The sequence below is a fragment of the Ambystoma mexicanum genome, chromosome 2q (genome assembly GCF_040938575.1).
Source record: "Ambystoma mexicanum isolate Mex_15411 chromosome 2q, UKY_AmexF1_1, whole genome shotgun sequence".
Classification (NCBI taxonomy): Eukaryota; Metazoa; Chordata; class Amphibia; order Caudata; family Ambystomatidae; genus Ambystoma; species Ambystoma mexicanum.
Window position 1 is genome coordinate 1,065,334,660 of NC_090924.1, and position 23,904 is coordinate 1,065,358,563.

The window sequence follows — 23,904 nt, forward strand, 5'->3', positions numbered from 1 at the left end:
CCACTTAGCTAACCAACATCAAACAGTGTGATTATTCCCCATCACCCCTCTCCCTCCCACACCCTCAAGTAAGACAAATCAAACTATGCAATACGGTACTCAACAAACCTGCAGATCGTGGACCACTCTCCCACAATACAGGTCTCTCAAATCTAGCAGGGGTTCTGTGTCCAAATTGCATTTTGTGATGATCAGATTGCATTGATACGCCTCTCTCCCACTATACAGGTCTCTCATATCTAGCAGGGTTCTGTGTCCAAATTGCATTGTGCGATGTTCAGATTGCACTGATAGGCCTCTCTCCCACTATGCAGGTCTCTCAAATCTATCAGGGGTTCTGTGTCCGAATTGCATTGTGTGATGTTCAGATTGCATTGATAGACCTCTCTCCCACTATGCAGGTCTCTCAAATCTAGCAGGGGTTCTGTGTCCAAATTGCACTGTGTCCCATTCAGATTGCATTGATAGGCCTCTCTCCCACTATAAAGGTCTCTCAAATATAGTGGGGGTTCTGTGTCCAAATTGCATTGTGTGATGTTCAGACTGCATTAATAGGCCTCTCTCCCACCATACAGGTCTCCAAATCTAGCAGGGGTTCTGTATCCAAATTGCATTGTGTCCTGTTCAGATTGCATTGATAGGCCTCTCTCCCACTATAAAGGTCTCTCAAATCTAGTAGGGGTTCTGTGTCCGAATTGCATTGTGTGATGTTCAGATTGCATGGATAGGCCTCTCTCCCACTATACAGGTCTCTCAAATCTAGCAGGGGTTCTGTGTCCAAATTGCACTGTGTCCCGTTCAGATTGCATTGATAGGCCTCTCTCCCACTATAAAGGTCTCTCAAATATAGTGGGGGTTCTGTGTCCAAATTGCATTGTGTGATGTTCAGACTGCATTAATAGGCCTCTCTCCCACCATACAGGTCTCTCAAATCTAGCAGGGGTTCTGTATCCAAATTGCATTGTGTCCTGTTCAGATTGCATTGATAGGCCTCTCTCCCACTATAAAGGTCTCTCAAATCTAGTAGGGGTTCTGTGTCCGAATTGCATTGTGTGATGTTCAGATTGCATGGATAGGCCTCTCTCCCACTATACAGGTCTCTCAAATCTAGCAGGGGTTCTGTGTCCAAATTGCACTGTGTCCCGTTCAGATTGCATTGAGAGGCCTCGCTCCCACTATAAAGGTCTCTCAAATCTAGCAGGGGTTCTGTGTCCGAATTGCATTGTGTGCCATTCAGATTCCATTGATAGGCGTCTCACCCACTATACATGTCGCTCAAATCCAGTAGGGGTTCTGTGTCCAAATTGCATTGTGTGATATTCAGTTTGCATTGATAGGCCTCTCTCCCATTATACAGGTCTCTCAAATCTAGCAGGGGTTCTGCATTCAAATTGCATTGTGTCCCGTTCAGATTGCATTGATAGTCCTCTCTCCCACCATACAGATCTCTCAAATCTAATAGGGGTTCCGTGTCCAAATTGCATTTTGTGATGTTCAGACTGCATTAATAGGCCTATCTCCCACCATACAGGTCTCTCAAATTTCTCTGACCATCTCACTCTAAAGTGAGACAGAACCCACTATTGAATTACGGTGGAGTGATACATTGATTAGCGGCTCATGCCTTATAAGGCACAAGTCCTAGCAGCGCCCCTCACAGTCACTCTTCAACTAGTTCATATCCTTCTTAAACCCACATAGCTACCCCACCGCAATGAACCACGTACAGGGAGACGGACACTAAAGAGAGCTACCTATAACACCCAACTATATAACACCTAACCACCTCCCCTACCCCCCAGGACAGAAACTGAAGGAGTTGGCAACTACAGCTAAAACACCACCCACAGACAGAGCTCAAACTCGTAGTGGACACCCCTACACACCCAGTACTAAGCCACAAGACAACCATACCAAAGCAGAACCAACTAGACATCAACAAACAAATAAGGACTAAACAACTCTCAGTCCTATAACTCCGCGCAAACGACCAACTCCGTGGGAAAGAAAAAGAGAAGAAAGAACAAACACTCCTGAACAGCAACAAAGAACCACAACTACAGAAAGCACCCTCACAGGCAGGAACAAAAATTGAACCAACACTGAGAGAAGAGATAAATACCTCTACTTAACTCCATACCTCACAGACAACTGGTCACCAGACCAAACCAACCCAACGCTAGAAGCGGCAACACTAAACAACCTAACAAAAGCACGCAGATGAAGGATGAACAACACCAGAAACAACAAACACACGACCGATGCGATAACACCTTACATCACCAAAGCAAGAAGAACATCCAATCAACAACCACAACTCATGGAAGATGAACCCGATGAAAACAAAAACCAAAGACAAAACATAGAACTATTCAAAGACGCCGACACCCCGAAACCTACACCTCAACAAAATCAGAAGAAGACCCTAACAAGAAAAGCCAAACCAAACTACACCTCCAAACTTCACTGCAATCAAATAAACGCAAGATCCATGACAAAACACAGAGATCTTCGACCTACTCGATGACAATGGCATTGACATCCTATTCATCACAGAAACATGGCTGGATGACAACTACAAAATCACACTCCAAAGCTGACTTCCAACCAACTTCAAATGCCTTCAAATAAAAAGGAAAAACAAAAAGGAGGAGGCATCGCAATAGCATTTAAAGAACACCTGGAAATAAATACTGACGAACCACTCAACATCCTCAACTGTGAAACCATGGTTATACACCTAACAGTTAGCCCAAAAACTAACATCACATTCATCTTGGTGTACAGACCCCCAACATTTGATGCAGCCTTCGTTGACAACTTCATAGAAGCCATCACCCACGTAGGCATTAACCACAAAGACCTCATCCTGGGGGACTTCAACATCTGGTTCGAAGACAGTCACGCCAACTCCCAAAACTCACTGATTGATCAACTCACTACCATGAATCTACGACAACTAGTAAAAGGGGCAACACACTCGGCAGGAAACACCCTGGAGGCAATTGTTGCCAAGGAAAAACTCATCACCACAGCACCGCTGATACAAATACTGTGGAGCGAACAGCTCATCATCCCATCCGTGATCAATCTGCCTACTCAAGTCTGCATCCAACCTCCCAAACTCACAACCACTACAAAAAGAAACTGGAAGGACATCAAAGAAAGCAACTTATTCGAACAACTGGAGTTAACCAAACCCTCAACTACAGAACTAGAGCTAGCTGACCTAGACGGGAAAGCGGAGCTATTATACAAATGGATTGCAAATACAATTAACAGGATTGTCCCAGAAAAACCATTCCACCCATCAAAAAAAAAGAGCAACGGCAAAATGGTTCACCCCACTATTAAGCACCATGAAAAAGGAAAACAAAAAGATGGAACTGGAATGGAGGAAAGAATACAACCCAGATAAAAAACACTGTTCCAGAAACAAATCCGTGCATACAAGAAGGACATTCAAAAGGTGAAAAGAAGGCATTATGATGACAGAATCACCAATGCCACCAACACACAAAAAGAAATGTTTAACATCATTAAAGAAATGAGAAACCCAACAGGCTGTGATAACAGACCAACCCCCTCAGAGAAAGTATGCAACGACCTGGCAGACCACTTCAAAAAAAGAATCAATGACATCTGACAAACCATTCAACAGAGACCAACCAAACACAACATACAACCAAACGAACCTAACTCAGAACCACAGCACAAACTCAAAATCTTTCCTGAAATATCAGCAGAGGAATTCACAATGTTGGTAAAACACAGCAAGAAAGCTGGTTCTCCCATGGATCCCTGTCCCCAAACATCTTCAAATCAATCCTCACACACGGAACGCCAGCAGAACATTACAGAAACCTTCTAAATCTATAACTAGCAACTGGAACTGTACCAAGGACTTTCAAATCAGCATATATCAAACCACTTCTAAAAAACACAAGTGGCGACGTAGAAGACCTCTCCAACTACAGACCGATCTCAAACATCCCCTACCCAGAAAACTACTGGAAACCTACATATACAAACTAACCCAAGAACATGTAGAAAAACACCACCTGCTAGACCAAGCTCAAGTAGGATTCAGAACCGCAACAGGAACGGAATCAGCATTACTATCCATTTCGGACAACCTAAAAACTAACGCAGACTTAAACACAACCTCAGCCCTTATTCTGCTCAACCTCTCCACAGCCTTCGACACAGTTATCCATGACACCCTAACGAAAAGACTAGAAGACATAGGCATAACAGACACAGCACTACGCTGGACTAAATAATTCCTAGCAGACAGAACAAACACTGTATGGATTAAACCCTTCGAATTCACCCTACGAGTTAACGACTGTGGAGTGCCACTAGGATCCTCACTATCACCACTGTACTTCAACAGTTACCAGACCCCAGTTATCAGAATCTTCAAAAAATACATTACATGCTACAACTACACATATGATACTCAAATCATCTCCAAAATCAAAGACACCCAACCCTTTCACTCAACCATAATTGACTGCCTAGATTAAGTCTTCAACTGGATGAAAGCCAACAACCTGAAAATCAACCCAGGAAAAACAGAAATCATGATCATATCCAATAACCAAGAGAACGAAACCACCATCCCGTGGCCAACGGAAATGGGAACCGCACCATCAGTGTCTAAGGGAGTAAAGAATCTGGGAGTCCTGATGGACAACACCCTAACCTTAGAACCACAAATAAATGCAACAGTCAAAAAATGTTTCTTCCTCCTTCACACAGCAAGAAGAATTCTACCTTTCCTCTCCTTCACGCAAAAAAGCAAACTATCGTTGCCCTCATCATGTCAAGAATCAACTATGCAAACAGCCTCTACCTCGGAATACCAGAATACCTCCTGAAGAAACTACAACGGATCCAAAATGCAGCAGCCAGACTACTCCTCAAACTACCCAGAAGAGACCACATCACTCCTGCCCTAAAAACACTGCACTGGCTCCCAGTAAAACAACGCTTCACCTTCAAAACAATGTGCATAACGCACAGGGCAATCTCCGGACAAGGAGCAGAAGTCCTATAAAAGAAAAAAACAATCTAAAATCCAACAAGACTCCTTAGGTCAACAAAATCCGCCTGGAACTAAAACCACACCTTAAGAAAAAACAGGGAGGCACCTCCTTCTACCACATAGCTGCAAAAACCTGGAAAAGCATCACAAAAAAAATAAGAAACACCAAAGATCACCTAAAATTAAAAAAACTCCTAAAAACCTGGCTCTTCCCCACCACAGACCAAAATTGAAAACCAAAACATGAGAAAGGAAAAAAGAATGACTAAACCGAAAAGGACACTGACAAGCTCCCAGAACCGACTGAGAAGCACCCACGGAACCTAGACGGGTGACGTTGGGTTGAATGGAACACAGGCGACAACCATAGAGAAAGAGTTAACAACCCCAGTAAATCCCAACCAACATCTTCAGTTACCCCTTAGTTGCTAATAGGTAGCAGAGGGTTTTGGAATGATCGGGTTATTACCAATCGCCACACTAACTGAGTTATGGACACTGGCAGGTGCACTGTCCTTTTAAGTGGGTAGGGAGGACAGGTGGCATTGTGAGGGAGGCTGGTGGAGGTGGGAATGAGATCCGAAAAGGACATTGCATGCCGACAGGCCCAGATCAGGACAAAGGCGCAGGGCGCCCCCTCCCATCTGGAGAGATTACACTAGCCCAACACGCCAATTCAGGATAGATATGTCAACTAACCAACTTCACTAACAATTTTCTCCTCTGCATACACCTCTCAAACTCCAAACCAAACACAACACAATCCTACAGCACAACAAACCACACAAACTTCACTACACTGTAACTACAAAACAACAAAACACACGTAGACTAGCACAACAGAACACAACGACTACCAGCCGCAAACACCCCAGGCCCAGCCAACTGACCCACCGGGCTGAGGCCGCCAACAGCACATCACTGCCATCTTTCACTTTTCCAGATTCCTCCCACTAAGTCACCATCCCTTCTTCTTTCAGATCTGCCAGAGCGCCAGGGGACCACTCTGGTGGTGATAGTGCGTGGTACAAATGTCCTTTAACATTAACATTAACATCTCTTAAAGCCTTCTTCAATTGAAATGCGTGTGTAACTGCCTACATTACATTGTGTGTGAAAACGTGCTGTATGGTTGATCTTCTTGCCATGCATTGTTTTCTTTTGTTTTTGTGTTGTGTGAAGCCAGTTTCCAGGCAGTAAGGACTGCCATTTGTTTAATTTTGCAGCAGTTTCACTTTAGCTGCCCTCAGCACACCAGCCCGAGCGCAGTGGAATTACTCCATGTGACGTGCATTATAGAACTGTAGTTCTTGTGAACTACATCACCCAGTTTCCCGGACCTCAAAGTCCCGCCGGCGGTGCACCAGCGCGTTTGCTGAGGCTGGTTATTGCCGGTTTGTGTCCAGCGTGCTTCTGGTGCTTCTACTCTACTGGACATCCAGGAAAGGTGTAGGATTGCCCCTATGATATTTTACAGGTACACCCCAACTCCTACCTGCACATTGCACCCTAACATGTGTCCTAGAAATAAATCATGTTTCCTCAACCCTCATGATCTTTTTGATACTACATCTATGAGGAAGTCAAGGGTCAAAAATGGCATTTCAAACTCCACACGTATGCTTTTGCTCCTTAACACACGCTCCCTGATGTCTCACGGGTGGAGGTGGAAGATCTCCTTGTACAGTCCCGCTGTAATATCCTAGCCATCACGGAATCTTGGCTCAGTGACTCAATTTCTTCTGAAGCCACATTAGCTATCCCTCCTGGTTGCCGGATCCTGCAGGCTGATCGTGTAGATGCCAAAGGAGCAGGGGGAGGGGGGCTGCCTAGCTCTTCAAAGACAAATTTCAGTGCCACCTCTCACCCCACGACCCATTAGACGACTGTGAATCCCTTGTGGCCAAACTTACAATTAATGACAATACCACCCTCAGTTTCATTGTTATCTATATGAATACGTGATTTTAATAAATTGTCTTATGGTGCCCCTTGGTTGATAACACGCGTTTTGGCCCTTCTGGGCCTTTTTCAAATCATGGCTGTTACGTTAAGGTAAAGTTCACAGAAACCCAAAAAGATTCATAAAGCAACAATTTTCAAAAAACAATCCCAATGCCAAGCATACATCCATGATTAAGGGCAAATATAAATTGAAATTAAAAATGCACATAAATATTTATCCATATCAATGAGCAAACCAATAATCAATTATGTTACAAAGACAGAAAATAAGGGTTGGCGTTGGGAAGGAATGCACGGGGTATGTAGAAAACAATAATACAATTAATGAAACAAAAAGAGCGGAGAGGAAGGGACAATCAAACAGACAAACAAGGAACAACAAAAAGAATGTCTCATTATTCACGGTTTTTCAACACACAAAATTCCATTTAGCGCTATGTCGCAATAATTGGTTGGCTTACCCTCTCCTATCCTCTCCTATCCTCATTGAGTTGAGGTGAATTTGTGGGAATTTGTGGGATTAATCCCTTAGTCACAAACCTAATACAATATTAGTTAAAAAAATGTCATTATTCCCTGTGCTGTTATTAAGGGGGTTTTGTTGTAATTACAAGCATTATAACGGAAAGTTTTACCCGTATTATATGAGTATCCAAATTATGTAACTGATTAGTAATCACTGCTGATCAATAGATCCCTCCTATCTAAGCCGCATTTGCAAACTCATTATTTGCAAAGAGCATGAACAAAAAGAACTCTGTGCGTGAAACTTACGTTGCTGAGCACAGGTCATACGCGTTGGCTTCTTTCCGATGTGAGAGTGGCCGGCACCATTTTGGAACTATTTGTTTTAGCGTTCCCATGGAAACGTGTCACTGCAACCGCCGTTGCATTACGCCGGAACAATCTGATTTCTAGCAGTTAAACCAGCTAATAATGGTTTCCATGTATCTAGAACAGTATTGATACAAAAGTGTGAAAATAAAAATAAAAATAAAAAGATGACAACCCAAATTACGTGTTTTGGGCTTCGCTGTAAGCATTTAGACTAGTCGTCATGGCAACACTATTCGAAGCACAGTTTTAAAGGGATACTCACGCAATTCTTGCCTGTGAGTCTGCAAAATATGCAAAACAGCAGGAGTGTGCTGGACTTCGTTTAATGTGAAAAAAGAAGATTTATTAATTATATGTGCTTCATTGATTAGATTGATGGCAACGTAGAAAGGAAATTAATCCAATGCTATAAAATCGTTGTCAATCACGTGTGATCATGTTGGCAAGGTGCCATAGCATCTTTTCAAGTGAGTTACATGAACATCTCACTGAAACTAGTTACTAGTGGCTTTCTAGTGGCTTTCACATTCAACCTGTCGCCAAAAATCCTGACTAATGGCTCTCAATCGACTTGATATTATTACATTGCATATTTCACACTATCATCTTTTCTAAGAAGCGACAAAAAGACTATCCCTAGTGAATCCAAATGTAAACATAAAGAAAAATGTATCTGGAAGTTGATCATGATAATCCTCATTATAGTGGGATGTGAGAAATATTAATGACATTAAAAGATATGAGAATGCTCATGAAAAATGTGACATAGCTACAATGTTGATTGCCAGATTACTATCAATTCTTCAATGCCCATTTACAAAACCTTTTATATAAATATATAATACACAGATAGTCCACCTAATGCTGGAATACATATTTTGCAACATGCATATATAACCCTACAGGAACGACGCCATTTCAGTGTCTAAGTTCAAGCCTAACACAGTTGTGTTGAAATAACAAATCAGTCTAGCCTCTGCTTGGCGTAGTGCTTTGACTCTATCTCCTCCTCTTTTGGACAATGTAACATGCTGTATACCAACACATTTGATTGTAGGTTTATCATCCATTTGGTGATTCTTTTGCCAATGCATAGATAAAGTTAAATTTTGACTTCCAATTTTTGTCAAATGCTCCCGAATCCTATTTCTTAGCTCCCTTTTGGTGCTGCCTATGTACATTCTATTACAAGTGTAGATGATAACATAGACAACATACTTAGTTCTACAATTCATCATTTGTTTGATCCTGATAGTTTTACCATTGGGACCCTTGAGTTCTTTGGTCTTATCACCTGCAAATATGCACATTGTGCAAAAACCACATTATCTGAAGCCTGGTTCATTTTTAGTCAGCCAGGTTAGTTGTTTCTCATCCTCAGGGTCTGGTAACAATGATGGACAGATGATTGATTTTAGAGTACTTGCTTTTTTGAATGTGATGATTGGTCTGTCTTCAACACAGTTCTGTAAATGTTCATCCAATAGGAGTAGGTGCCAATGTTTTTGCAAAATTTTCCTGATTCTCTGATGGTCGTTGAATTGAGTAACAAACACCAATGTCACTGGTCTCTCATATGTTCTGGTTTTTGGTGTTAAAGTATCCTGCTGTTGTAGATTTTTTCATTTTCTCAAAAGCCTTTTGCAAGCATTTGTTCGGGTACCCTCTCTTTTTGAAGCGTTTCCTCAAGAGAGTGCACTCCTGTTGAACTTTGTCTTCGTCTTTGCAATTACGTCTTGCTCGGATGTATTCTCCAAGAGGAATGTTATGTATCGTTGTACGCTGATGACAACTATTTGCGTGTAAGATGGAGTTAACTTCAGTTGGCTTCCGAAAAGTCCATGTTTCCAAGTGATCATCTAGGACATGAATGATAAGGTCCCAAAATTTGATTTGGCCAGCATTATTTTCTATGGTGAATTCTATGTCAAATGGATTCGGATTGAGTCTATTAGTAAATTCGAGAAATAGGGTGTCAGATCCTTCTCAAATCAAGAAGATGTCATCTATGTATCTTATCCATAGTTTCACTCTGTCGTTGAATGATGGGTCTTGGTACACAGTATATTATTCCAGCATCCCCATAAAAATGTTGGCTAATGCTGGGGCATATTTAGTCCCCATTGCCACTCCTTTGAGTTGTTGGTACAGGCAATTGTTAAAAGTGAACCGGTTGGATTGCAAAGTTATCTGTAACATCTCTTTAAGCATTTTGATTTGTAAATAATATGAAGCAAAGTCGTTCCTGAAAGTGTGATCAATAGAGGCTAATTCCCATTTATGTTGAATTGACGTATATAATGCTTTGACGTCCAAGGTTGCCAGTATGAAAGAATCTTGCCATTCAAAAGTTTGAAGTATGTGAATTACACTGGAAGAGTCCTGTAGTTATGATTTTACAAGACTAGCTCTTGGTTTTTGTATGACATCCAGATATTCTGATAGATTTTCAATCACCCATCCAATGTCACTCAAAATTGGGCGACCTTCAGGTATGGTGTGGTAGTGTTTATGGATCTTAGGTAAAAAATACATGGTTGGTGTTACCGGATTCTTAGTTATAAGGTATAATCTTTCTTCATCGGTAATTAGGCCATTTTTGTGCCAGGTAAGTATTGATTCTTCAATGTGACTTAGAATTGTTTGACATGCTGAGAAATTGAGTTGCCTGTAACATCCAGGTGTTGACAGATGGCTTGAGGCCATAAGTAAATAGTCTTCCCTGTCCATTATTACAATATTTCCCCCTTTATCTGCCTCTTTGATGACTATTGAGGTATCCTCTGATAAAGTCTTAAGAGCTTTTCTTTCCCCCCTTGTCAGATTGTCTTGTTCCGGGGGGGGGCATCTTATGTCTTGGTTCATGCACTGAGGAAGATTGTATAGATCTTTTGTAACTGCTCTGTAGAAAGTATCGATATTATTGTCAGTTGATAAATGAGGAATGAATTTAGATTTGGTTTTCAATTCTTTAGTAGTCAAAAGGTCCGGTTTGATCCGTAGTTCATACAAAATTGTCATCTTCTGTCAAAGATCGTAGTACAAAAGTATCTTCTATGTCTTGAATTGTTAAATCACTAATTTGCGTTGGCACCTCTTTAGCTTGGTAGTCACCAGATGCTTTGGTAGCGAAAACATTTTTGCGTTTGAGTTTACATATGAATTTAAACAGATCAATAAGGATATCAATATCTTGTAAGTTTTTTGATGGTGCGAATGACAATCCTTTGATCTAAGGAACTCTTTGCCATTCTAAGGGACTTCAACAACAAACTGCACACTACAATTGGACCACTCCAGGATGATGCCTGGTGTCATACCATTCACAACACTTTCATTGCCAAAGTTGTGTCCCACCTGTAGTCCAGCATCTCTCATAATGCCCCCCTCACTCGCATATCTTTTCGACTATGAGCTTCCCTACTAACCCTCCTGGCTCTACCAAGCCTACTTTCTCCTTCACCACGTGTACGTTGGCGGAAATCACCCAGATCATTGTTAATATGAGGCCTACCACCTGCAAGGGTGATTCCTGTCCCTCAAGGTTCCTGGTTGGTTGTCTTGATACCCTCGGCTCCTGGGTCAATAAACTGGTCAATCAATCCTTCCTCGAGGGTCTAGTTCCGAGTGATCTTAAAGAAGCCTGGATTTCTCCTCTCCTTAAAAAAGACAACCTTGATGCTAGGAAGCCAAAACATTATCACCCCATCACTAATGTGCTGTTCCTCCTCAAGGTGATGGATCGGGTTGCATACTTACAGCTGCAGAGATTTATTGTGGAAAAAGCCATATTGGGTCAGTGCCAATCTGGCTTCGTAATCAACATGGCACGGAGACCGCCATACTCGACCTCAAGTCCAATCTCTCTGTCATTATGGATCAGTGGCACCCAGCCCTTCTTATGTTGGTCGACATGTTGGCTGCCTTTGAACCGGTCAACCACAGAATATTGGCAACCAGGTTGCAATTATTGGTGGGCTGTTCCAGCACAACCACGCAGAGGCTCGCCTCTTTCTTAGGTCCCCGCACTGCCAGTGTTGCCATTGACGATGCCCATTCCTCCCCTGTCTTACTCACACAGGGTGTTCCCCAGGGTTCTTCATTTTCTTCAACACTTTTCAACATCTACATTCTCCCTCTTCTTAAGATGCTCGACGACCTGGGTGTCAGATATATGAATTATACTGATGACACCCAGGTGATCTTTCAGCTTTCAGGCATCTTTGCCCAGGACTCTTTAACTATCATTTTGGTATACTTGACCCTCCATGCTTGGATGGTATCAAACTCCATGGCCCTCAATGAGGAGAAGACGGAGATTCTTATCACCGCCTCCAGCCATATGATGAAAGATATGGCCCCCAGAATACGCCAACTTTACTTCGCCAATACCATCATCCCAGTGATGAAGAACGTGAAAACACTAGATATCACCCTGGACGCCGAACTTTCCATGAGATAGCATGTAGCCAAGACCTTTGCCTCATGTGGCCTTATTAGTAAACTTCTTGGCCACATGCACCCTTTTCTTACTACAAAGAATCTGTCTATCTTAGCAGCTGCCCTTGTTAACGCCCGCCTGGACAATTGCAATAGTCTGTTGGCCAGCACAACCCAGTCCAACTTCGCTGCCATCCACGTTACACATAATGGTGCTGTCAGAGCAGTGATGGGTAATCCCAGATGACAGTCCATTACCAAAGCAAGAAAAAACATGCATTGGTTCCCTGTGAGGCACTGCGTCTCATTTAAAATTCAGACCCTCACTTTCAAGTGCTGGCCCTTACTGCTCACCCTACTGGCCACCTACCTACTTCACGCTCTCTCAGGTCACTAGACCAGGCCAAACTTAGCCACCCCTGATTCCACCTGGCCAAGTATGAAAAGGCGAATTTCGATCTACTTGCCCCTAGCACCTGAAACACCATCATCTCACTTAATTCAAGAAGTAGCTGAAAACTTTCCTCTTCAATACACCCCTAATCTAGATTAATTGTCTGCTGTATCTCTTACCTGCTTCCATCTTGTCTGTTATTTGTGTGCCCTGAGGCCTCCGGGTGAGCTGGCCCATTACTAAAATTGAAAATAAATAAATAAATTCGATCAGGAGTTGGCAATGAAGAAGCTGTTGGTGCAAAGTGCGATTTAACATGCAGACATTTGAAGTTTGTTGGATTTTAGGGAATGTTACAGGATATGTTTTGAAAGTATGAGAAACAGTTTCAACGTGGAATTGCAGCCCTCTCTAGGTAATCCTAAAACAAGTCGCTGTCTTTCCCCCAGCCCAGAGAGAAGTTAGTATTTCAAGGCCACAGGCTGTGCAAGAAGTGTGGGAGGCCGGAAGGGAAGAGATGCCCACGGAAAACTAAGATGGAGGAATCTGTCCTCCCTTTGGTTTTCCTCTGCTTGCCCCTCTAAACCTGAGCCCTTCTCTAGCCCTGCACGTTAAAGGCCCTTTGGTGTGCAACTCGCCAGTGTGGGTCAGACCGTGATTATACAAATTGCCCATTTGATGCCAGGCTCCAAGCCCTTCTCCAGCTGGGAGATCCCAGACATGGCAAGGTAGGAGTTGCCCACCTCCCAGAATGTCAAGAGAGGCAGGTCTCCTGTCCTTTGTCCCATTCACTGGAATGCAGACAGTCAGGTGCCGCAAATCGGCATTGCCTCTCATAGATAATTTAAGCTCACAGGATTGACGCTGGTTTGTTACGAATCAGACATGGCTTTTCATGATCATGCAAACCAACAGCCACCATAACATAAGCTAGGTGTCGCTTATATTTTTAGGTTATCCCTCCACTGTGAACTCTGACCCTGTTCTGTGCAGCTGGAGAGCAGGCGGTGACGATTAGGATGCGGCTATCACAGGGTACAGGTGTAAACCATGCTTTTGGCATGGAGTTTGATGAAAACAGTGTCTGGTTGGTTGACAACTCTTTCTGAGATGGATTACCCACATCATTGTATTGTAAATAAAAATAAAATAAGCTAGGGGGTCCCTACTCCTGCCATATCGCAATCCTTCACTTTGAGCCAAACATGTAGTGTAGTGTAGGAATCCATCTTCTGTCCATAATGTGTATGTGATACCACTGGCCACCTTCATAGAATATTTTTTGTCCACCTTTCAAGTGTAGGTATATGATTCACATATTGTTCTCAACATAAAACACTGGCCTAAACAAAAACCAGAACATTAGCACACACCTTAAACAAATCAAGACTGAGCAATCAATAATAATCTCTGGTAGAATGAAGCAAAAACAGAGATTATCCTGTTTGGACTCACAACTCGTAAATCCCTATCCTTTAAATGCTGTCCCTTGTTGTGGCCAAACTGTATACCAAAAATATAGGTAATAGCTTTGTCGGTCAATAACAGTTATCATCACTGGGGGGCGTGGCTTGGCGCTGTGGAAGATGGCAGCCTAGCTCTCAGGCCCTGCTCCGGTGGAATATGAATACATTTATAATTATATTCACTTACCTTAGTTTTGATCCTCTGGATGCTGCTTACCCTCTGCATCGGTTCTGGACATCAGAGGAGCTTCGTCGAGTTTCTGACAGCCATCCTTCACTGAGGTCTTCTTCCGGGAGGCTGGGGCCTTCAATCCGAGACATCCCGTATTCAGTGTGGCTGACTATGCCTGTTGGCTGAGCGGCGGCGGTATCTGGCGCGGCCCGCTTCTGGCTACAGGAACCTTCTTCTCACACAACAAAGTCATTAAAGAGAAAGGAGGAGAAAGAAAAGTTTTTTTAAAGATTTTACCTTCACATTTAAACTACTGCTAAAGCTTTAAAAAGAAAGGAAAGATTGAAAAAGGGGAAGGAGAGAGGGGGTGGGTGAAGAAGAGAGAAGAGGGGGGAGAAGGAGGACATTAAAATAAGAGAAGGAGAGAGGGGGTGAAAAGGAGAAACAAAAACAAAAGGGAGGAGGAAAAAGAGGGAGAAGAAGGAAGAAGGGGGATGGAGAGGAGGAGCAAGAAGAGAAAGGAAAGGAATGAAAGAGAAGAGAAAATAAAGATAAGTAGGAGGAGAAGGGGAGAAGAAAAGGAGAAGGAAAGAAGAAAGAAAAGAAGAAAAAGGAGAAAGATCCGCCTCTCAACCTCATTCATCCTGAGTGCAGAAATTAGAGCTCTTCAACCTTTTATTTAAGACACTAATGTTAAATTACAGCAACTTGATAGTATGTGGTCTGTCTTTGAGGTCAGGATGAATGAGGTTGAGAGGCGGATCGGGACTGCAGAGGGTATTTCCAACAAAGTCAACTCATTGCAAGCCACAGTATTAACTCTACAACAACAGGCTGAAAATCTTGAAAATCGAAACAGAAGAAATAATCTTTGTGTTATTGGTGTTCCTGAGGGAATTGAAAAGGACAATCCTACTGCCTTCTTATATGTGTTCTTACCTCGTGTTCTTAACCTCACGGCCTCAGTACAACTTAATATTCAAAGAGAGCATCGAATTGGCCCTTTCAGACCCTCACAAAATTTCAACAACCTACCCAGGACCGTGATACTAGCTCTTCTTGATTTTACTCACATCACTTTAATTATGGAAAAAGTCAGGCAAATCAGAAATTTGACTTTGGAAGGAAAAATTCTTTGTATAACACAAGATGTAGCCAAAGCAACAACTGCAAGAAGAAAGGAGCTTCTTACCTTCAGACCAGCACTTAGGCAATTAAATGCGAGATATGGAATTGTACATCATGCCACCCTCAAAGTTACTCTTAATGGACAGAGCTCAACATTTCAGAATTCAGCAGATTTACTACGTAGTTATATCCAATCTCAGAAAAGGAATCACATGGATACGTCACCTTCTATTACTTGAAGATGTTAATACCCATTTTTCTACTTTCTTCATCGGAGCGGAATTTCGGCGGGCCTAGTTCTTTTTTCGGCTCCCCCCCATCATATTTTTCTTTTACTTTAACATGGACTGGTATGGCTTTTTTTTCTTTAGCCAACTCTTCATCCATAATCCTTTATGATGAATCACTGTTAGCTAAGTCCATGTTATACTCTTTTATTGTGTCCCCTTCCTTATGTCTCTCTCCTTTTATATCTTCATCTGTTTTGCTAGATACATTACTATTTGCCGTACTAAAATGCAATATCATTCCAATCTATTGGTACCGAAATGTTTGCAACTTTTCTTTTATCCCTTTTGTTTATCTATATCATATGGTTTATAGATTCACTATTGCATTTTCATGTCTCTCAAAATAGTCTCTTGGGACATTAAAGGATTACATAATCCAATCAAAAGACAAAATGTATTATCTCATCTAAACAGATTGAAACCTTCACTCGCCTGCATTCAAGAATCTCACCTCTCCAATGAAGAAGCAGCCAAACTTAATAAACATTGGGTTGGTCAGGTGTTCTTTAGTGCTGCAAATGGGAAAAGAAATGGAGTCATTACTTTAGTTATTCAATCTCTTAAATGCAATATACTCTCTAATGAATCTGATGATATGGGAAGATGGATTTTGCTCAAACTATCCATTATTTCTAAGGAATATTCCATCTATGGCCCAACATCCCCTGATCCTAATTTCTGGAGGCAGCTCAGAAATCACATGGTACAAGCTAACCGCCATAATTTAATTGTTTGTGGTGATTGCAATCAAATTATAGACCCCTTTTTAGATAGGAAATCTAGCGTCCGTTTTACCAACTCTACTTCTCATAAACAATTCAATTATTTTGTATTGGATTTAGGCCTTAGTGAGGCATGGCACCTACCTCTTCCTATTGATTATGACTTCACCTTTTATTCCGCACCCCATAAATCCTTTTTAAAACTGTATTACATTTTCATACCCAACTCCATAGCAAACCGTCTCCTAAAAGCCCAAATTGAATCCATTACGATCTCTCATCATGCTCCCGTTCACATTCTACTACAATCTCCCAGTAATTCTAAACCTTCAAATAGATGGCAATTTAATATTAGACTACTGAACAATGCCTTACTCACACCCTTTATTACCCAGCAACATAACAATTATTTCACTGAAAACAAAGATCAAGATACATCCATTACTAACAACTGGGATTGTAATAAGGCCGTTCTCAGAGGTAAAATTATCTCATTTGCAGCCAATAAAAAGAAAAAACTAAAACAAGAGTCAGATCCATTCTTAGGCAGCGAAAACCATTAGAAATTCAATTTGCTACTACTAGTTCACCCACGGTTCTTAGAGAAGTCTTAAAGTTAAGACTTCAATATAATAAAATTGTTACTCAATACTCTTGTGCAAACATCCTCAAATACAAATCAAAAATCTACCAACTTTCCAATAAGGCGAGCAAATCTTTAGCCTCTTATCTTAAATTCAGAAAAGAAAAGTCTAGAGTTGTCACCCTGCAAGACCACTTACGAAACAGAAAATGCTCTGATACAGATATTCTTCAAATTTTCTCAAAATTCTACTCTAAATTGTACTCCTCCGTAACTTCTTCCAATAATTCTTCTATTGACGATTTTCTACTTACCATACCTAGGAACACTTACCCCCAGATAGATCTCAACTCTTCTAATGCTCCTATTAGACCTGCTGAAATTCTCCAAGCCATTAAACATCTCAAAAAAGGCAAATCACCTGCGCCTGATGGCTTTCATATAGACTTCTATTCTCATTTTTCCAACCTATTAGTTCCTAAACCAAGTAATCTTTACTCTCACTTTATATCAGAAGGGAAGGCCCACAGTTCTTTTCTCGAAGCCATGATTATTGTTTTCCCCAAACCCAATAAAAAGCCTGAACTCCCTCAAAGTTTTCACCCAATTTCCCTCATTAATACCGACTGTAAGATTTATGCAAACATTTTAGCCAATAGACTCCTCCCCTTTCTTCCCAAACTCCGTAAACAAGATCAAGCTGGATATGTTAAAGGTAGAGTATCTTCCTCTAACATTAGACTTTTCTTGGATATGATTGATTTAATACATCAATCCAAAGATCCTCATGCTGGAGTAGTCTTAAATGCAGAAAAGGCTTTCGATAGAGTTGAATGGGACTGTTTATTTAAAACCTTCAAATGGTATGGTTTTGGCCCTCCTGTTTTATCCCTGATTAACATACTTTACTCAGTGCCCAAATCTGCATTTTTTGTTAATGGGAAACTTTCTGCCTTTTTTCCTCTGTCCAGATGAACACATCAAGGCTGCCCCCTTTCTCTAGTCCTTTTCATATTAAAACTGCTGCATATGCGGATGATGTTGTTGTATTCCTGAAAAATCCAGAACAAAGTGGTCCACACTTTTTAGAGACTATTTCTAGCTTCTCTAAAGTATCTGGATATAAGCTTAACATTGATAAATCGGAAATCCTTCCCCTTAACAGATACTGCATGCCACACCATACACTATCCTTAGGAATGAAATGGTGTCTACAAGGTTTCAAATATCTCAGAGTCCATATGACCATTTCTATCTGTGACATGCGAAAAAGAAATATAGAAATCATACTAGCCAGAGTCAATGAACGTATAACATCATGGTCTCCCCTTTATCTATCCTGGTGGGGTTGTTTAGAGTCCATAAAGATGATGCTCTCTCCCGAAATTCTTTACCTTCTACATATGCTACCTGTTTCCTTACCCCTTTCCTTTTTCAAATCCTTAGTCTCTTGCCTACTTAAATTTCTATGGGGCAAAGGAAGACGTAGAATATCACTTAGTTAATTAAAGATACCTCACTCTATGGGTGGTGTTAATTTTCCAGATTTTAGAAAGTATCACATACCCTTTGTTATTAAGCAGGTACAAACATGGTTTGTTAAAGAAGAATTGGAAAATGCTCCCAATTGGGTGCTGCTGGAAAAAGCCCCTATCAGATATTTGCCTTATCAAAAGTAAGAATAAACGTATGAAATGTTCCTGCATCCGTCAATCTGCACTATATCTTAAACTATATATGTTCCCATCTATTACCACATTGTCTGCCTTTACCTCTCCCCTTATTTGGTTTAATCCCCTGATTAAGGTGAAAGGCAAATCAATATTCTGGAAACCACGGCTATATAGAAACATGAAATACTGTAACCAATTCTTCTCACATAATGTTCCTATTATTTTAGAAGACTTTGCTATCACACATCATCTTTCTGCTTCTGCCATGAGACAATAATTGACTATTAATGCTGCTCTGTTTCAAAATTATGATCAACTTATTCATAACTCCAAAACACCCAATGTACTAAGATTGTTTTATATACTAAAAAAACTATTGTACTACATCTTTCTTCTATAAATCTCTGATGACAACTCCAGCGGCTGGTCTACTACATAATGGTTGGAGAGCCGACTGTACGCTGCCAGACCTTCAATATGACTGGCCTCCACAGTGGAAATGCATCTCGAAAATTACTTTGTCAGCCAGTCTGACCCAAACCCTATTTTTCTTCCTTCATAGGGCCTTTGCTACCCCTGCTTTTCTTTTCAAATGTAGCATGTTACCTAATGACCTTTGCTGGAGTTGCTCTCTACTTTCAGTTTTTTTAAACATATGTTTGTTGAATGTCAACATGTTAAACTATTTTGGATTTTTGTATGGCAAATGATCAAACTCATTTTCAAAACACAGCAAGACTTTGTTTTGACTTTCTCATCTTTTGAGCTTCCTCCTACAAACTGTAATAGCCAACGAACATATAAAAAAAAGTTTTGATCTGTGTCTCATGGTTGCACTGCAAACCATCACTACTAATTGGAAAAGTCTGCAACACATTCATTACAAGTGTTGGTGGAATAATATTTGTACTATTCATAGGCTAAAAAATTGTAGAGCTTCCTCTCCTGCTCTACTATGCAAACATAATTTGAAATGGTAATTGTTTCTTTATTTTTCATCTAATACAGATTACCACTAATCCTATCATATATTTCTTTATTCCCTCTGCTCTTCTCCCTTTGTTTGGCTTATGTCATGTCTGTCATGTTTGTTATAAGTATAGCCTGTAATTATGTTATTGTTTCGTTACCCTCCCCGTTCTTTTATATCAAAAAATATTTCTTTGTTGATGTTAACTAAAACCTTCTATTTACACATACCATATATTGTTGTAAATCATCTGCACTTCTTTAAATAATTTTGTTGATATCTCCTATTTACGTACTGGCACTTGTTATTGTTTATTATTAAAGCAATATGACCCAAGCGGCGGGTCACATAGCTATTAGTACTCCTGCCTACAATATCTGCATGCACTGAAAGCATATTTTCCTGTCCTGAAACACGTTTCGGACAGAAAAAAAAAACAACCAAGAAAATAGCCACCGGGAAAGGAAAAACTGAGTTCATTTTCCCTTTCCATGGCAGCCATCGGGAGCGGACGCGCTGGGAACAGAAGTGTTTCCAGCGCGTCCGCTCCTGAAAAAATAAGGAGAAGAAAGTAAGTGGGGTTGGGAGAGAGGGGAAAAAAAGAAAAAAAAATGTACCTGCGTCCCCGGCGGGGGAAGATGGAAGCCTCCAGCCATGTGGACGCACGGAGCAGGGATGGTCACGTCCGTGTCTCCACACGGCTGGAGGCTGCCTCGTCCCCCCATCAGGGACAAAGGAGCAAGAAGGTAAGTGGGGTGAGGAGGGCAGGGATGAGGGAGGAAAAGGGAGGGAAAACTTAAATTAAAAAAAAAACATTACCTGAGTCCCTGGTAGGGGGCGAAGGCAGCCTCTCAGCCATGGGGCGGCTCAGAGTGGGGAGGGCCCCGCTTCGAGCTTCCTCATTGGCTGAGGGGTTGCCACACCCCCGTCGTGGACAGGGAGTCTGGAACCCCTGCCGGGAATCGAGGGATTCTCAGCCAGGTAACGACCCTGCGAGAGCCAATCAGAATGCATGTTGCATTCTGCTTGACTCTCGCCGGGTACTAATAATGCTTATTGAATATCTTGTATGTTTGATTTCTCATAATAAAAATCTTTTAAACATAAAAAATAACAGTTATCATCACTAAATCATACTAATACTTCAACAAATCCACTACAAACCTGAAGAAAACTGCACCTTCCCTCAAAAGGTACAAGAGAAGAGAACGCCATACCTTTTGAACGTAGATTACATCAATGGCGTATTCCTGGTTCTTAACAACAAGCTCTTCATGAACCCCTTTTTAATCCAAAGAGAGCACTCACTCATAAATTGCTCATTTCATTACCCTGGCTTTTAAAACCCCAAATTGGTGACCTATATAGCAAAGAGTAATATTAGAACAAAATAGATCATCCACTGAAAGCTAGGGGATGGTGACCCAAACTACCTACCCAAAAGCACGAACAAGTACTCCAAAAAGCAACATCTGACATGGTCAGGGAGGAGCCGCCAGGTTCCCACACGTTTCCTAAGACTTTGACAATGAAGCGGAACTGCAATGGTTAAGATCTTGCAAAAACGACCTGCAATAATCACACTGAAGCCTAGGTACATGAAATGTCAAAAGAACCCGCACACACGGTTGTTCAGACTTTTAAGCCCAGGGCGTCCGGTGGGTTTAACATCTTCAGTGTTTGCGCTGGCCAGAAAGCTGGCTAAAATCCACTGCAATGCATTGAGAACGTTTTTTCCGTGTAGTGCAAACTTAAAACAGAGTACTGCCGACCGGCGGAAAACCAGCGGATTTAGAATACGACAGACTCTGAAATCTGCTGCTAGTTGGAAAGAGCAGTGTGATGGAATCCTAGTAACTAGATGTAATCACTGTTTTCACCTTTTTGTCTCACTGTCCTGTTCCCTACTGAAAACAGTCTGCCTGCTGCTGGGAATGGGGGTGGGCTTCACTTCATTATTTTAATTATCAAATGGGGAGGTGGGAGGTATGGCTTGTGTATTCTAACATCCAACACAAGAGTCAGTTGCGTGCAACCGTATTATGAATCTTTTTTTTTTGTCCTTTTAGCCTCGCTATAAAGCGTGACTTCAGGCGAATGCCGTGCAAATCACAGTAAGATTCAACGTTTTAAACATGCCCATCTGTTCTGGGAAGAGCTCACTGTGCTGCCATACAGGGCGTATAATAAAATATAAAATCTGACACATGCACGAACGCTATTTATAGTGAGATCAAATGATGTGCAGGCTCTGTTAATAAAAGTCATTTCTGGAGACACTGTGAAAGGAGGTGAAGGGATTGTAAACACAAAGGAAAAACACATCTAGTTTCTGGCGCACCCAGCATATTTGAGCCGCTGTGGCTGAATGACAGATGGCAGAGAAAGCATGACTTTTTCAGAAGATAGAATTATCTGTCACAGGCCAGCTTGTATTTAAAAACAGCTACTGCAACCAGAACAGAAATCACAGGAGGTTGCAAAATACCCTTTCGAGCAAACATCCTAAATACACAACCCATTAATCTAGAGCAATCCATGTTTAATGCATGAACCAAATTACTCTGCAATTGTAATCTCAGGCAGGGTGCCCAACAAAATGGAATAGCAATTTATGGTGTATATGTACAGGTTTTGACCTATAGGATCCAGAGTAATTCATGTGCACACACAGACCTAATTTAACAGGAAAAAAAGTCAGCTTTTGACTTATGTTCTATTAGCTGGAAAGTGTGCTAGAACACACGCATAAAATAACAGCTTTCCAACTGAATTGTACAAGCAAGGATGTTCATTATTGTAATTCCGCCCGCTGATATTGCATTGAAATATGTGAAGTCAAAATGCACCTAATCACCAGTTCTTTTGTAAAAGGGCATTTGGGACGCCTTTTCGGGGAACGAAGAGACATAAAATGCGTGGCCTTCTATTTAACTCCAGTTTATTTATTTGCACATAAGAGGTGGATGAAATTGTGTTGCACGTATTCATGACAGTGCTCAGTTAGCAAGATGAGCTGGTAAGATAGCTCAGCGAGTTGGGCGCTCGCTGCTGTATTCTGAGCGTGATCTGCAGGTTCGAATCCTGGCAAGGCCACCTCAGCCTTTCATCCTTCCAATGTCGATAAATGAGTACCAATTTTGGTTGGGTGTGCTCTGTAAAGTGCTTTGGATTCAGGTGCTATATAAATAAACACATAATGATACATTTTTTAGCCAGTCTACAATTCTTCGATCCTACAGTCCTGTCTTTGAAATAAATGGATGAAGCAATAACAAAAATAGTTCCTGATTCTCAAAAAAACACAAACAATGTGCAAAGTGTTGGCACAAGTTCTAAGATTGCGTTGTGCAATTGTGTTGCACGATGACATGGTTCACAAAGAAAATGAGATCATAACCCAACAGTGCAAAGGACAGAACTGCATCGTACAAATCAGGAAGACTCCCCCTTGCTTACTTACACAATGCGCCGACTTTCCACTGACAGAGGAGTGCAAAATCACAGAACACTGCAGTGTGCAGAAAGTAATGAGCGCTAAAACACAGACGCCTTACACATTTCAACTGGCACATACAGGTCAGTAAGAAGATTTGCATAGTGGGGGCCAGATTAACAACAACAGCATTAATGACATGCAATGACATTGCAAACAGCACACCACAGAAACACAAATGCCATATATAGCACCACACCCAGCTGGTGCATACACAACATCAAGGGCGCATGTAGCTTGTGCACCTCAAGTAATTATGTGGAGCTGGCCATGCACTGATATACACAAGGCGCATGCGCTCCCAAAATTTACCACAACTGCCATACCCAGGACCACATCAACCCCACAAACATCCTCCTTTACGCCAACATCTCAACTTTCAAGCACAAAAAGCTGCACCATGCAGAGTACATCTAGGTGTACCAGCACTACATAACAACATGTCAGCAGACACACATGTGCAGAAAGAGCAAACCACAAACATGACCACAGCCCACATATATTCCACTGTACACACTGGGATATACTGCTCGCCATCATGCATGCCAATTCACACAAACGCCATGCCAAAGCATCAAACAAAGGTAACACTAAGGACCACCATGCATGCAATGCAGGACGCAGAAGAACAAACAAAGGTCTACGTCCATATCAGCACATAACGCTCTTGAAAGGCAGCTGCATCCTCTAACTACCAATGCAGTGGATTCCCCCACAC